Source organism: Gorilla gorilla, chromosome 15 (assembly GCF_029281585.2).
Source record: "Gorilla gorilla gorilla isolate KB3781 chromosome 15, NHGRI_mGorGor1-v2.1_pri, whole genome shotgun sequence".
Taxonomy (NCBI): Eukaryota; Metazoa; Chordata; class Mammalia; order Primates; family Hominidae; genus Gorilla; species Gorilla gorilla.
Window position 1 is genome coordinate 111,453,452 of NC_073239.2, and position 10,556 is coordinate 111,464,007.

Consider the following 10,556-nt stretch of genomic DNA (forward strand, 5'->3'; position numbering starts at 1 on the left):
CTAAGCATGATACACAAGCCAGAAACCATGTAAGAAAAGATGGCATATATGGATATACCATCTTTATGCAACGTGTTAAAACTCTACAGAATATGTAAAATTTGGAACCACAAATCGGAACATGTGTACAAGATAGACAGCTAATATTCTTAACAATTAAGAGTTCTTATATATATCAATAAGTAACCACATGTGTTTCTCAATCAGCAAAAAGGTAAAAAGTTTGGGTAAATATGCATTGAAACATTGTGGGTGGGGGCCAGCTTTGATTTTCCTCATCTTATTTTCTTCTTTGTCTTTGTCTCTGCAGAACAGGGTACTTCCATGCACGTATTAGTAGATACGGTTATTCATAGACATTATGTATTTTTCATACCAACTTTGCAAGTTTGGGTGCTGCTAGACCCATTTTTACACATGAGAAATATGAGTTTCCTATAGCTGCACAGTTAGCAGATTCAGGACTCAAAAATCAGGTCTTCTGGTTCTGAATCCCTTGTTCCATGGACAGCTTTCTGGTAGACCATAAATGAAAGCATGGCCACAGCATCTTGGCAGCCAGCACAGACCCATGGAACTCTTGGCCAGACTAGTGATCCAGCCCTAGGGCTAGGCATGAGAAGGACGCAGAATGTCTGTCTATTTGAGTGATCACCTTGGCCCTTGGTTCTCTTCTCTAAGACAGAGAAACAGACAACACACACACACACACACACACACACACACACACACTGCCCCTTGGACTAACCTCACCTCCCCAGTTTCTCCTTTCCCTTCAGGTCAGTCTTCCTTGGCCTTCCCCAGGTGTTGCTGATCCCAGCCCCTAGTCCTTTTTCAGTCCTGGTCCTGCAGCCTCCAGGTTCCAAGTATGTTCCTCTAGGCTCCCCAGCCCCACAAGCCTTATCTACAAACTGGGTGGACTTCTGCCCAACGACCTACTAAGCCTGCCTCTGCCACCTCCACCCCTTTCCCAGGATCAGCCTGGCCAACTGGCCCTGCCAAGTGTCTCACTCAGAGAGCAACGCGTCTGGGAGTTCCCTTCCTCACCCCTTGGGAAAGCTCAGGCCTACTTTTTCTCTCCCATCCCAAATAGCAAGGGGCACTGTGCTAGGTACACCCAAGGTGCTCTGTAGATTCACTGATGAGGGCCTGGCTTGCTAGGACCTGAGTGTTTGGCACCCAGTAAACCTCATAAAAGTGAGTGCACCAGAAACCAGAGTGACACACGCCATCCCCTCCCAGCTCCACAGCCCTGATCCCTGTGATCATCTTTGAGCAGAATCTTCCACCCCAGATTCCTTCCCTGGGGCAGGACAGGAATGGGTGTGGGCACCCTCGCACTGCTATAGAATACCAGCCGCCTGGCACAGATGTTCACATGGCCCTCTCTCACCTCCCAGGTGCAGCCTGGGAGCAGGCAGCCCATCCATCCAACCCCACCCCACTCCCGAGCTCTGGGATGTCTCAGGGCCTGGGCCTGTGGTCTGGGTACCAGACATAGGTGACTCATAATGCACCTGGTGGCTGGAGAAGCCATCCTTTCCTCTGGTTCTCAGTGTACTCACCTGTGCAATGGGCAATAGGAGACTGCATTGGATCTGTGGTTGCCTGAGAGAGCCAAACTAATTGGAAGTCATGCTGTCAATCAATTTCACTTAAAATAATATAGACCCAAGTCCTTGCTAAATGTCATTCAAGCCAGATCTAGATGCTGGTAGAAGAGCAGAACAACAGAGGATATAAAAAAAAAAAAGAGCATTTGCTCAACATTACTAACCATCAGGGAAATGTAAATGAAAACCACAATGAGATACCACCTTACTCTTACAAGATGGCCATAATTAAAAAGTTAAAAAAAAAAAAAAGATGTCGGCATGAATGTGGTGAAAAGGGAACACTTTTACACTGCTGGTGGGAGTGTGAATTACTACAACCCCTGTGGTAAACAGTATGGAGATTCCTTAAAGAACTAAAAGGAGAGCTACCTTTTGATCCAGCAATCCCACTACTGGGTATTTACCCAGAGGAAAAGAAATCATTGTATGAAAAAGACATATGCACGCACATGTTGCATAATTCCAAAGATATGGAACCAACCTAACTGCCCATCAAACAATGAATCAATAAAGAAAATGTGGTATATACACACCATGGAATACCACTCAGCCATAAAAAGGAATGAAATAATGTCCTTTACAGCAATTTGGATGGAGGTGGAGGCCATTATTCTAACTAAAGTAACTCGGGAATGGAAAAACCAAATATTGCATGTTCTTGCCCATAAGTGGGAGCTAAGCTGTGAGCACAGGTATAAGAATGATATAATGGACTTTGGGGACTCAGGGAAGAAGGTTGGGAGGGGGTGGTGAGGGATGAAAAACTACATATCGGGTACGGTGTACACTGTTCAGGTGATGGGTACACTAAAACTCAGAAATCACCATTAAATAACTTAATCCAAGTAACCAAAAACCACCTGTACCCCAAAAACTGTGGAAATTTAAAAAGAGCATTTCAGAAAAATATTTGTGGAAGGAAAATCGCAAACTGCAAAAAAGCCCATAATTTAATGTTTTTCTGCATTTTCAGGTAGCCCACCAATTTGATTTCAGCAGCATGTGTACTTCTGTGCACACCTCATGTACACACACACACACACACACACACATATATATATACACACACACACATTTAATTCTTACAAGTCTGTGAGGGACCATTGTCCCACTATACAGATGAGAAAGCTGAGGTTTGGGATAGTGAGTCATCTGTCAAATGTCACATGGTTATTTAATAGATGTGCAGCTTCATAATATAAAAGCAGAAAAAAAATATGTGGATACAACTAGTGCAGAAACTTTGGGAGAAATCAAGGAAATTCTGGAACTGTCTGCATGCCCCACATAAGGCTGCGGCTGTTAAATGCTGGCTCCTGGGATGGCTCACTCTAGTATTTGTCGGGTTGGTTCTTGCAGCCCAGAACAGGAACCGACACCACCTTCAGTTTTCCATCTCTGAGCCATTCGACTTCTCCTTTGGAAGGTGTCCCACCCACCTCTCTCACCTGCCTTTCCCTCATCCTCCTTTCCTGCTTCCTTCCAAAGAGGCAGAACTTGAGTTGAAAAGTAGATTGAATGTCTATAATGTACCAGGCAGCAAGCCAGGTGTGGGGGAGAGAGAAATAACACAAGTCCTCGTAAGCTCACAGGCCAGGGAAGGGACAGACACTGGGGGGTCACGCCTGTACTCCTAGCACTTTGGGAGGCCAAGGCAGGTGGATTGCTTGAGGTCAGGAGTTTGAGACCAGCCTGGCCAATATGGTAAAACCCCATCTCTATTAAAAATACAAAAATTAGCTGGAAGTGGTGTCTCGCACCTGTGGTCCCAGCTACTCGGGAGGCTGAGGCATGAGAATTGCTTGAGCCCAGGAGGCAGAGGTTGCAGTGAGCTGAGATTGCACCACTGCACTTCAGCCTGGGTGACAGTGATACTCCATCTCAAAAACAAAACAAAACAAGAGTTCTGTGGAGGGGTGAGTTCAACACCACTTGCACCCACGAGAGGCAGATATTGAATCAAATCAAGGCCTCCAAACAAAAAAAGCCGCAGCTCCATCCCCCACCCACTCACGGGTCCCCTCTCAGGGGGGCATTGTGACACTGAGGTGGAGCACAGGTCCTACAGCCACAGCAAGCTGGGCCACCTCACCCAGGTCACCTCACTTCTCTGTGCCTCAGTATTTCCATCTGCCCAATGGGACTACTGAAGTACCTGCTTTGTTCATTTCATCAGATTGTTAGCAGTGCTATCAAATGCATTGGCCCATGTGGAGAGGATCAGTTAAAACTAATTAGTAGTAATCATAGCATTAGTTATAATAGTTGTTAATAAAATAGTAATTAATTACTATTAATGGGCATTACTAATGATAAACATGATGACAGGGAGCTGATTCTGTTCATCCAAGTCACACTCTGCTCACCATTCTCATCCTCCAGCATCAAGAGTGAGGGTGTTGGGTGCCTAACACTGCTGGAGCCCAGGAGGACAATTCTTGCCCCTCAAATGAAACATGTGTTATCAAGAATGGATCAGACAGCAAAAATCAAATGTTAAGGATGGCTGAGATCCTTGAAATTCAGGAGGAATTTGGATGGATAGTCAGTAGTTTCCCAAATAGGGTTATCTGTTCACATCTAACTACTGACTATTTTGTGTGCTATTATATAGTTAAGGATGGGAAAAGCTCATTTCTGAGCTTTCAGAAATTTGGGAAAACAGAGTGGTTGTCTACTTAAGACCAAGGAAAGGGCCAAGTCACAGAGAAGATGTAGTGAAGAAATACACAAGCCCACACATCTATTCTCCAAGAATGTTCCACACATTCCCCAGTGGGTTCCATTACCAGCTCAAGCCACTAGCATAAGAATGAGGAGTGATACCGAGGGTAGCTCTGGAAGCAGCCATCCCATGGCTCACCATGCAGGTGGAAGAAGGGAAGTTTCCCTTCAGTCATCCAGGTTTTCAGTTTTCCTTCCAGGATAAGCGAAAGCAGGCTGATAGAAACCAAGTGTGGGCTGGTAAGCAGGTCACCCTTATCTGCAAGGGCATACTCTGAGCTGCCATGGCTTGTTTGCTGATACCAGACAGTCCTCTTACAGAGAACTGCCTTTATAATCCAAGACAAAATGAAGGACAATTACTTTCAGAGAGAGAATACAAAGATGCAAACGGCTGATATCAGATATCTCTAAGCAGTACAAACCAAGAAACAGTAGAGACTCAAGAATCTGAAGCAGAAGGGGAGGACCTGAGAGCGGGAAAAGACTATAGAGAATTCTATGTAGAGAGAGAAAATCTGGATTCAGGCTCCATGGCTGCTGTTTCCCAGCCGTGCAACCCTCCTCAAGTTACTTCATCTTTCAGGATCTTGATTTCCTCACCCATAAAACTGAGGAAATGTTTGAGAAATCCATTGGGAGGATAAATTAAAGTAGTGACTGTAAAAGGTGTGGTGTAAACCATAACTGCCCATGCACAGGCTGCTCTGTGACTTCGGAATTTTGCAGGGGTCCTCAAGGGCTGGACCAACGGCTTTCATTTTCCTCCACTCTGGGATGAATTTTTAAAAAATTACTGGGTGCTCAGCTTGAAATCTGCGGTGTTGGGATGAAAACCTAAACACCATACAACCGCTATTGTCTTCCAGTGGTGTTTCCAAATGCCAGAATAACCTGACCAGTGGGACTTCAGCCAATCAGCCCCTCTGCATCACTTCCCAAGACCAAAAATGCTTTCCCTCCTTGGATGAACAGCCTGGAGGTTGCTCCAGTGGCTCCCTGGGGAACTCACAGTCCGAGAAGGGGTATGGGTTTGAGAAGGGCAGCATGGTGCGGGCCTAGACTCCCAAGGCCACCCCACATCTCAGCACATCTATGCCTTAACCTACTCACCTGTGAAATTAGGGCAATCATACTCTCCTCCCCACTGTTGAGAGGCTGAGATAATTCGTGCAAAGCCCTGGGACAGTGCCTGGACTGTGCCGCTTAGGTACTCCATGGCGGCAGACTTGTTGTTTTATTATTATCAATCACTATTATTCTTATCCTCATATAACTTTAATTATTATTTTGTGATGGCACTGATGACAGAGACGGTTGTTTTTGGCAGCAACCCCAAAGGGCCACCAGTGTGTCCACACCCACCCGCTCCTAGCCACAGCTGTCTCCCACCTGACACACGCTGACAGCCTTGGGCATGCCAGGCCAGATGGGACTCGTGTTCTGCAGGCACGTGACAGAGCTGGACGCCACAGCTACTGGTGGGCACTCTCTGCCAGCCCCTGGTGGCTGTGACTCACCTAGTTATGGCTGGCGGAGGTGGGAGAACAACCTTAGAACTCAATGCAAGAAGTGGGCAAACTGAGCAGGGCTGGGGTCGGGTGGGGACCTGGGTGGGCCCTTCGAGGTGGCTCTAAAGGGCTTGCTTTGGGCATTGGGGGTGGGGTGCAATTGGGTCCATGTAGGTGTCCGGCAGTTGGGGCCAGATGCTCTCTGAGCCAGGGGGTCTATTCCAGGGACTTGGTCTGGGCCATGTCCCAGATCTAAGGACTCAGAGGAAGTGCAGGGCCAGGGAATTCTGAGGTGGTGGCAGTTGGTGGCCAGAGGTAGGCAGGTGGTGGGGCTTTGAGTCTGTAGTTACTTGACTCAGGGCTTCTGCAGCCACTGGTCGGAGTGCAGTTCAGCAGGGGAGAGTGTGGAGGTGGGCAAGGATTAGGCTGGATGTCAAGACAGGATTGCAGCCCAGTGGGAGAACAGGCAATGAATCAGGGCCCTGAGGCAGAAGCCAGCTTCCACGGACTGAGGAAACCCACGGTGGCCGGAGAAATGGTGCTCTCTGGCCAGAAAAGAAGGCCAAAGCCACCAGCCACACACCTGCTGCTGGGCCTGACTCAGTGGCTGAGTTGGACAGCTGGGTCAGGGTCTGCTAAGCCTGGAGTGATGGTCCCCAAGGGCCAGCACGGCCAAGGTTACCAATGTTGGCCTGAAGGTGACATGCCTGGGGGATCCTGAAACTATGCGACATGTTTCTGTGGGAGAGGCAGATGATTGGGAGTGACAAGCCATAGACTGAAAGAGAAGCAGAATCACAAGGGGTTGCTGCTTGGTGAGAATTTAAGAGTCAGAGTGTCAGGAAGACCTAGGGCTGTCTGGGTGGTCCGGGAAGGCTTCCTGGAGAAGGTGGCCATAAAACGGGAGGAACCCGGAGTTTCTACATCACCCTCCCCTGCAAGAGGCAATCAAATTCACCTGTGTCATCCCCTCTCCCCACCCCCATGTCTAGAGGCAGTGAAGGAGCAGGGAGCCACCCACTCAGCAACGCCGTGGACGGGGAGGCCTGTCCTACAGAGCCTCGCTCATGTTCCCATATCCCAGGGTCTGCGCCTGCACAGACAGCAAATGCTGCTCCCCTTGGGCCCTGCTCCAGGAGCTGGGGACGCAGGGACAGCCAGGTTCTGTGCTCAAGGAGCTGATACTCAAACGGCCAAAATCCAGCAGTGCAGATGCAGGCAAGCAGTGCAGATGCGGGCAAACAGTGCGGATGCGGGCAAACAGTGCAGATGCGGGCAAGCAGTGCAGATGCGGGCAAACAGTGCAGATGCGGGCAAGCAGTGCAGATGCGGGCAAACAGTGCAGATGCGGGCAAACAGTGCGGATGCGGGCAAACAGTGCAGATGCGGGCAAGCAGTGCGGATGCGGGCAAACAGTGCAGATGCGGGCAAGCAGTGCAGATGCGGGCAAACAGTGCAGATGCGGGCAAACAGGGCGGATGCGGGCAAACAGTGCAGATGCCGACAAGCAGTGCAGATGCGGGCAAACAGTGCAGATGCGGGCAAACAGTGCGGATGCGGGCAAGCAGTGCGGATGCGGGCGAACAGTGCGGATGCGGGCAAACAGTGCAGATGCCGGCAAACAGTGCAGATGCGGGCAAGCAGTGCAGATGCCGGCAAGCAGTGCGGATGCGGGCAAACAGTGCGGATGCGGGCAAACAGTGCGGATGCGGGCAAGCAGTGCAGATGCGGGCAAGCAGTGCGGATGTGGGTCATTTCAGGGCAGGGAAATGCTGTGGATTTTGAGTTGAGCAGACCGGGTTTGAACACCAGCTCTGCTCCCAGTTACCTCATTCCTGGAAAGCTATTGCACCTCCCGAAGACTCTTCTTACTCGTCTGCTGAATTTGGATAAAACCATCCACTTCCTGGGATATTTGGAAAGAAAAGAGAGGAACCCAGCCCCACAGAGTTTTGCAAGTGGGGAATGTACCAGCCCGCAGCATCCAAGGTGGTGCCGAGAGAGTGGGGTTCAGGGAGGCCTCGGATGGCAGCCTTGGCATGATGCCGCCCGAACTTTCCATCTGCCCTTGCCTTTGCTCTAATGTGTGTGCTGGCTCTGTTCTTGCTCTCTCTGCAAGCTGGCTTCCTCCACATGAGCTGGGCTTCCACCAGGGCAGCAACACTGCAGAGTGATATGAGATAGAGGTTACTGCAGGGATTAGGTCCCCCAGTGGTGGGAGCTGGGGAGAAGTCTGTGGAAGGCTGTTATCCTGGGTCTGGTGGTCAGCCCAGAACCTCTGCAGGTCAGCCAGGTGGGGAGGGAGAAGAAAACCTGGGTATGAGATGGGGCAGAATGAGGCCTGGTCAAAGCTTAAAGGACAGACCAGAACCCACATCTGTCACTCCAGCCTGGCTGACACAGTGACCCGAGGAAGGGGCCGGTGCTCCTCACCTGACCTGAGACCTGGAGAACTGAAGGAGGAGGCCTGGTGAGGGCTGGAAGAGCCCTTGGCACAGATGCTGTTCACAACCACCAGGTGCACCAGCAGGTGAAGGGGGGCAGCGCCTATCACCCCACACCAACCTCAGAGTGTTCCTGCTTAACTTCTGCCTTCCAAACCAGAAGTACCTTTCTCTCATAGCCAACTCTTACCTGGAACCACAGAGGGTGAGAATTCCCTACACTGACACACCTGGCTGGAACTATCACCCCCAACATCTTCCAAAGCTTATACCTTACAGTTTCTGTCCCCAAGACCTATTGCCTTTGCACTCTCTGACCCCAGGTCCTAATTCCAAAGCTCAGACCATCCCAACCTGGTTCAGGTGCCCCTGTTTGGGTCAAACACTTCTGGACACAGGGGTCAGGGCAGAACAGGTGATAAAATGACAGCTCCCACAGGCAGGCACCTAGGGAGGGGCAGTTTCTATAGGAAGGGCAGGAAGGAAAAACTGCATGTGTCACCGCAGCTATTGCACACACACACATTAAAATAGTAAAATAAGGATAACACAGGGGAGGAAAAAGCCTCGGGGGAAAAGCAGTGAACTTGCTGACCATAAACGTGAATGAAACTGCCCTTTGGGGGCACAGCACATGGCTCTCTGCGTCCCAGCAGCCAAGGACCACACGTAGTTCCACAGCTCTCAGCATAAATGTGTGTGAGTGTCACTTCCTCACTCTATCAGAGGCATCAGACAGTGGGACCATGTGTAGCACAGCCTTGCACCCAGGCAGTGCCTGTCGCAGCAGGAAGCACAGTGGAGAGTTTCAAATGTGTGTTTTGGAGGCTTTTTGCCAGCAGCATCTTCTCGCTACTCACCTCTGTCTCCCAAAGCAAGCATGGCAGCTTTCCTGGGTTCTTCCCTACAAGAGGTACCTCCTAGATTTCTGGTTAGCTCCCTCTATAACTTCACTCACCTTATTCATTTACAAACGCGGGTTTGGCACCGACTGTGCACCAGCGTGGTGTCTTCCCTGTAGGGCTGATGAGTCGGAGGGAGTGATACTGATCACCATCGTCCCAGTGTGTCTACGGATCTGGACGCTTGACACCTGGGGATGCCTGCATCCCATATTTTCCCATATATTGGGCTGATATTTTTTAAAAACTTCTCCCCACATCCCCAGTACTGGAAGCTTTTGCTCTTTTTTCCTCCTGGGGATGAGTGATTTCCCAACCTAAGAAGAAGGCCCAGCGCCTGGGACTGTGGGTTCTGTTCTGGAGTGGAGACTGCTCGGTTTCAGATGAAGAAACTGGTTTCTTGTGCTGCTGTTTTGCTTCTTGCCATGTTCAGTCCCCTCAGATGCCAGCCAGACATCTGGCAGGGGGCTGGTGAGGACTCTCTGCCAGGCATCTGGGAGTCTCCCTAATTATCCAGTGATCCTCCCAGCTTGTGACACCTCCAGTCTCCCAGAGATAGTTCAGGCTGAAAGGCTGCATTGGAATGTGTGGGGAAGAAATGGCCCTTTGAATGTGTTCAAAGCCTCCGTGGCCCCTGGCTGGGGAAAGCCAAGGGCAGTTGTGCTCAGCAAACTTCCTGGGGAGCCTGTGATGTTCTCACAGGGAAATGGGAAAATACTGGCAAGAGAGAACTTTGTCATTGTTCCCTGCATTTAAGCAGGAGGGAAAAGAAAAGAACATGAAAGCATGTCCCTGGCAAGCACATCAAATTAAGTGTCAAAAATATCCCAATGCTCATAACTCACCAGCGGCCGATGTCTGAAGTTACAGCTTCAGGCATTTATCACAGACAGCACTTTGAAAGGGAAAAGTCACAAGTTTTGATGTCAGAGCAGCTTGGCTTTGAATCCTGGCTATATTCCTGATTAGCTGGATGTGTCTGGATAGTATGTTTAACCTCTTCACGCTTCAGTTTTTTCTGTGAAATGGACTTCGCACACCCCGCAGGAGACCACCATGAAGAATGTGAACATCGAGTTAGGGCTTAGAAGCCTTATTTGCTAACAATACCAAAATGGATGTTCTAGGTTTATCGTGAGGGTTAATGAGATTATTTAAACAGATTTTTGTGGTTTTGTTCTTAACTATGTCCCTTGAACCTTGAACCTTGCACATAAAAGGCACTCAATAAATACCTGTTGAATAAATTAACAAATAAACATATGAATGAAGAGGTGCTATTTCCCTCTCTAAACTCCTTTGCCTGTGACAGAAAATTCAAGTTTGTTAAATAGCAACAGTGAAAAAATGTTGGGATTG

At 49.3% G+C, this 10,556-nt stretch overlaps 1 protein-coding gene across 5 annotated transcripts in view; it reads right to left on the reverse strand.

The window, feature by feature from the left end:
- The window catches only part of SERPINA12 (serpin family A member 12), a 31,985-nt gene extending 22,288 nt beyond the window's left edge, over nucleotides 1–9,697 (reverse strand). For 2 of the 5 annotated variants that reach the window (XM_055361383.2, XM_055361378.2), the window contains exon 1: nucleotides 754–900. The gene's annotated coding sequence lies outside the window, so the exon portion shown is untranslated. Of the gene's footprint in view, nucleotides 1–748; nucleotides 901–7,679; nucleotides 8,015–9,253 lie in introns of those variants that run through there. The other 3 variants (XM_055361381.2, XM_055361377.2, XM_004055636.5) reach the window with 2 other exon arrangements.
- Nucleotides 9,698–10,556: the final 859 nt, after the last annotated feature.